The sequence below is a fragment of the Pogona vitticeps genome, chromosome 1, assembly GCF_051106095.1.
Source record: "Pogona vitticeps strain Pit_001003342236 chromosome 1, PviZW2.1, whole genome shotgun sequence".
Classification (NCBI taxonomy): Eukaryota; Metazoa; Chordata; class Lepidosauria; order Squamata; family Agamidae; genus Pogona; species Pogona vitticeps.
This window is the reverse complement of record NC_135783.1, coordinates 295,731,074-295,737,735: the sequence shown is the minus strand read 5'-3', so window position 1 is coordinate 295,737,735 and position 6,662 is coordinate 295,731,074.

Below are 6,662 nucleotides of genomic sequence, written 5' to 3'. Positions count from 1 at the left end.
AGAGTTTTAGTGGGAGGGTGTGTAGAAAAGCAACCTTAAGCATTTTGGAAACGTCTAAGGAAGGTAATTAATGTATTCTCGAAGGCTTTCACAGCTGGCATCTGATGGTTGTTGTGGGTTTTTCGGGATCTTTGGCTGTGTTCTGAAGGTTGTTCTTCCTAACATTTCACCAGCCTCTGTGGCCGGCATCTTCAGAGGAAGGTAATTAACCTACATTTAGATTCAAGCTACACCTGACTTGGGAATGCTGATTATTTCAGAAGAAAAATCATAGAATAATAGAATCATCGTAAGGTAGGAAGGAACCTTGAAGGTCTTCTAGTCCAGTGGTTCTTAACCTTTGTTACTCGGATGCTTTTGAACTGCAACTCCCAGAAACCCCAGTCAGGACAGCTGGTGGTGAAGGCTTCTGGGAGTTGCAGTCCAAAACGCCTGAGTAACCCAAGGTTAAGAACCAGTGTTCTAGTCCAACCCCCTGCCTAAGGCAGGAGAGCTCATACCATCCCGGACAGATGGCGGTCCAATCTTTTCTTGAAAACCTCCAGCAATGGGGGACCCACAACATCCGGAGGCAAGCTGTTCCACTGCTTAATGGTTCTCAACATCAGGAAATTCCTCCTCACTGTATTTCCAGATTGGAACTGGAACAAGTGGGGAAGAGGGCAGCTTTGGATTAAGAGAACAACAGAAGGAGTTCTTCCCCCGCCTCCAGTTCCCTGGCTCACCCTCTGTGGGAACACTTATATCTGTAGCCCTGCCTCCCAGCGGGTAATAGCAGCTTTGATGGACTATTTTGAGGCATTCTCAGCATATAACTCAGTGGGTTGGAGAGCCTGAGCCAGGAGTTCAAGTCCCCATTGTATCTTCCAAGAGAGGAGCTCCTGGAGTATGTGTGGCTGATGTTGTTGTGTGTCATGGCCTTTGTGCAGCTTTGAGAAAACTAAACAGTCCTAGAGCACTGTCAGGAGGAGGGATTGGTAAACCACTTGTGAGCAGTTTGTACCCGGAAAACCGTAAGAGGGTTACTGTAAGTCAGCACATACTTTCTGTTAGTGGGGACAAATTAAACTGCAAACCATTGTTATATCTAGTTAAACAAAACTCATACAATGGCAAAAAATCAGATCTGTCCTATTGGGTCACATAGCAAAAGCCAAGATGTCAATTCTGCCTAGATCTCTTTGCCTACGGGGATATCAGATCTCACCCTTAAATACTGGCAGACCATGTATGAATTTTATCTATACCTCCAAGAAATGTAGAATATCCCATGTAGTGAATTTCCCTAATAAACAAACCAGAAGCTTGAGGGTCCCAAATCTGAAAAACTATCATGTAGAATTCCAGTTAAAACAATTGTTTCATATAATTGTTGACCCTCAACCTCCCATATGGCTGTCACTGAGGAATCAGAAAGACCAAAAGGTTTTTTTAAACATCTCTCTATACAATTTAATGCCATGTCATTGATAACCAGCCCATTCACTGGGAATATGGTAAGAATTTGGAAGGACTGTCTAAATAAATTATTTTCTGCCCATCCCCACTGACCCATTTCCCTACTTATCCATATTTTATGAAGTTGACAAACTGGCTCAATTTAACTTTTGGAAAGAGGGTAATTTATATTTATGAAAAGATTTGTATAGCCATGGTTCCAAATTGGGGAGACAACTGCTGAATCAAGCAAGTTTATTATCTCACCCTCCTGTTTCAAATATTTCAGGTTGTTCATTTTTCTTCCTTTCAAGTATTGAAAGTACAGGCTGCTAGACTATGAACTTTATTTGAAACATTGCTGCTAGCCTCAGAAAATAACCAGTGGAGACTGGCTTCAAAACTGTATAAAATATTATAAAATATGTAAAGCTGTAAATCCGGTCCCAGACTGGTTTGGGAAAGTGATCTGGGGATGTCCATATCTGAAGAAAAATGGCATATACTATGGACCAAGGCTCCACTCAGTTCAATTTCAAGCATTCCATAAAATTTTTGCAGAAGGTGGTATTATATGCCATGTAAGCTACATCAATAAAGAAGCTAGTCTGCCCTGTTAAGGGGACATGAGGGAATATCAGTATGCATTATTACATGTGGTGGGTGTGCTTTTCAACCCAGTTGTGCTGCTTCAGGGTCTTTACAGAAATAGAATTAACCACACACACAAAAAAGGAAGGTCATTAGATCTAGTTCTTCTGTTCTTCTTTTCAGGCAACAACAAACAGCTAATTCATAAGTGATTGTCTTTCTCTGCATGGCATTATGTTTGGAAATTGCCACAATCTTGAAGGGAACTTGTGATTTAATTTTACATGCATGAAGAAATAGAATATGGCATAGTGCCCTAATGGAAAAATTAACTCACCAGATTATTTCAGCAACCACACTCTCAGAACACATGGTTTTCTTTTATTGACTATGTTAATAAGAATAACAAGAGTTATTTCCCCATTAATGGGCATAAAGTATTAGAACTCCACTCCACTCGCTCCAAACTTGAATTTCCGTTCAGAATCCAAGTCAGCCATTCTAGCTAGTTTTTATAGAATAGAAAGACAGGTTGGGAATTGCAGGATATATAAGTTATAGTTTGATCCTTCTTCACAGTAGTTTAATGGAACCACATATTGTGGGTTTAAAGTGTTATCACTTTTAGATTAGCAAGGGGAATGACAGTACCCCCCCACACACACACACTAAGCCTTCTTTCTTGCTCATCTGCAATCCTCATAGTAGCTAGGTTTTATTATTAATGATTGTTTATATATTAATTTTATTGTAGTAGTATTTTTGTTGTTAGCCGCCTAGAGTGGTCCTGACCCGACCAGATAGGCGGGATATAAATAAAATAAAATAAAATAAAATAAAATAAAATAGATAGATAGATAGATAGATAGATAGATAGATAGATAGATAGATAGATAGATAGATAGATAGATAGATAGATAGATAGATAGATAGATAGATAGATAGATAGATAGATAGATAGATAGATAGATAGATAGATAGATAGATAGATAGATAGATAGATGGGGTGGGGCTAATGTGTCTCCTATGGTGTGCTATGAAAAGAAAATCCTGGCGCACCTTGGGTTTGTTTAGGTTTTATTTATATTTATATATACTCATCCCTCTTCATGGATTTCTGCCTTGTTGTGGCGAAGGGGCTTGAGTAACTCAGAGAAGCTATGGGCTATGCCGTGCAGGGACACCCAACACGGACAGGTCATAGTGCAGAGTTCTTACTAAACGCAATCCACCTGGAGTAGGAAATGGCAAGCCACTCCAGTATCTTTGCCAATAATACCCAATGAACAGAAACAAAAGGCTAAAAGATATGATGCTAGAAGATGGGCCCCTCAGGTTGGAAGGCGTCCAACATGTTACTGAGGAAGGGTGGAGGACAAGGACAAGTAGCTTCACAGCTAATGAAGTGGTTGGGTCAAAGCCGAAAGGACACTCAGATGCAAACGTGCCTGGAAGTGAAAGGAAAGTCCGATGCTGCAAAGAAAAATACTGCATAGAACCTGGAGTGGAATATCTATGAACCTTGGGAAGCTGGATGTGGTCAAAGAGTGATGGCAAGAATAAACATTGACATCCTGGGCAAAATGGACATTGACAAAATGGACATTGACAAAATGGACGGGAATGGGCGAATTCAATTCAGACGATTATCATACCTACTATTGTGGGCAAGAATCCCGTAGAAGGAATGGAGTAGCCCTCATAGTCAACAAAAGAGTGGGAAAAGCTGTAATGGGATATAATCTCAAAAATGATAGAATGATGTCAATACGAATCCAAGGCAGACTTTTTAACATCACAGTAATCCAAGTTATGCACCAACCATCGATGCTGAAGAGGCTGAAATTAATCAATTCTATGAAGACTTACAACACCTTCTAGAACTGACACCAAAGAAAGATGTTCTTCTCATTATAGGGGATTGGAATGCTAAAGTCGGGAGTCAAGAGATAAAAGGAACAACAGGAAAGTTTGGTCTGGGAGTTCAAAATGAAGCAGGGCAACGGCTAATAGAGTTTTGTCAAGAGAACAAGCTGGTCATCACAAACACTCTTTTCCAACAACACAAGAGGCGACTCTACACATGGACATCACCAGATGGGCAATATTGAAATCAGATTGATTATATTCTCTGCAGCCAATGATGGAGAAGCTCTATACAGTCAGCAAAAATAAGACCTGGAGCTGATTGTGGCTCTGATCATCAGCTTCTCATAGCAAAATTCAAGCTTAAACTGAAGAGAGTAGGAAAAACCACTGGGCTAGTCAGGTATAATCTAAACCAAATCCCTTATGAATACACAGTGGAAGTGAAGAACAGATTTAAGGAACTCGATTTGGTGGACAGAGTACCTGAAGAACTTTGGATAGAGGCACGTAACATTGTACAGGAGGCAGCAGCAAAAACCATCCCAAAGAAAAGGAAATGCAAGAAAGCAAAGTGGCTGTCCAACGAGGCCTTAGAAATAGCAGAGAGGAGAAGGGAAACAAAATGCAAGGGAGATAGGGAAAGTTACAGAAAACTGAATGCAGACTTCCAAAGAATAGCAAGGAGAGAAGAGGGCCTTCTTAAATGAACAATGCAAAGAAATAGAGGAAAATACTGTAATAGAAAAGGAAAAACCAGAGATCTGTTCAGGAAAATTGGAGATATTAGAGGAACATTTTGTGCAAAGATGGACATGATAAAGGACAGAAATGGTAGGGACCTAACAGAAGCAGAAGACATCAAGAAGAGGTGGCAAGAATACACGGAGGAATTATACCAGAAAGATTTGGATATCCCGGACTACCCAGATAACGTGGTTGCTGACTTTGAGCCAGACATCCTGGAAAGTGAAGTCAAGTGGGCCATAGAAAGCTTGGCTAACAACAAGGCCAGTGGAGGTGATGGCATTCCAATTGAACTATTTAAAATCTTAAAAGATGACGCTGTTAAGGTGCTACATTCAATATGCCAGCAAGTTTGGAAAACTCAACAGTGGCCAGAGTACTGGAAAAGATCAGTTTACATCCCAATCCCTAACAAGGGCAGTGCCAAAGAATGCTCCAACTACTGTACAATTGCACTCATTTCACACGCTAGCAAGGTTATGCTCAAAATCCTCCAAGGCAGGCTTCAGCAGTATGTGGACCGAGAACTCCCAGAAATACAAGCTGTATGTCAAAGGGGCAGAGGAACTAGGGACCAAATTGCTAATATGTGGTGGATTATGGAGAAACCCAGAGAGTTTCAGCAAAACATCTACTGTACTTCTGCTTCATTCACTATGAAAAACCTTTGAATGTGTGGACCACAGCAAACTATGGCAAATCCTTAAAGAAATGGGAGTGCCTGACCACCTTATCTATCTCGTGAGAAGTCTATATGTGGGACAGGAAGCAACAGTTAGAACTGGATATGGAACAACTGATTGGTTCAAAATTGGGAAAGGAGTATGACAAGGCTGTATATTGCCTCCCTGCTTATTTAACTTATATGCAGAATACATCATGTGAAAGGCCGGACTGGAGGAATCCCAAAATGGAATTAAGGTTGCCAGAAGAAATATCAACAACTTCAAACATGCAGATGATACCACTCTGATGGCAGAAAGTGAGAAGGAATTAAAGAACCTCTTAATGGGAGTGAAAGAGGAGAGCACCTAAAATGGTCTGAAGCTCAACATAAAAAAAAAACCAAGATCATGGCCTCTGGTCCCATCACCTCCTGGCAAATAGAAGGGGAAGATATGGAGACTGTGACAGATTTTACTTTCTTGGGCTCCATGATCACTGCAGATGGTGACAGCACGAAACTGACTAGATATATTGACTAGGCTTGGGAAGGAGGGACACAGACACACACACATACATACACACTAGGTGAAGACAGAGAAGAGCACAGAAGGCATACCAGTGAGTGGTAAACCCCACAGACACAATTTGCACCAACAGAAGTGTTCAAATATGTCAAATAGATTCAAATTAAATCAATGTGACATATAAGTTAAAGTAAATTACCCTCTGGCGGAAGAGTAAAACATCTTGTTTCTGATCAAAACAACACGATTCCCTGTCAAAACAATCTATGCTTCTATGTAGATCACATAGTCACCTATTTAAAAAATCAATTTAAAACATGTTAAACATAATTCAAATACATTTTTCCCTAGTGTAATGACCATAGAAACTGTCTATGGACAAACGCTGGCTCTACGGTTTGGAAACAGGGATGAGCACCGCACCTTAGAGTCGGACACGACTGGACTAAATGTCAAGGGGAACCTTTACCTTACGTATTCTCTTTTCAGTGATTACATAAAATAATGGAAATGGAAACTCTAGTAAAATAGATAATTAGCGTAAATGTCCATGCTGGTCTTGTCTATCACAAATTAAAATGAAACAATAATGGCTAACTGTATAAAGCACAGGGAAAAATCTGTGGTAGCTGGTGCTAGTCTTAATCTTATAACTCTTTCTCCCATCCTTTGGCCATTTTTATTAAGCATGATGAAAGAACATTAGGACTACAGATTTTCACCATGTCATGTGATCTTCCCCTCTTGGTCAAGTTTTTCAGATAGTTTTTCAAACAATTCATGAAGAAAACACTAAAGGAATAATCAAGCACCAAGCTTCTATCTCTGACC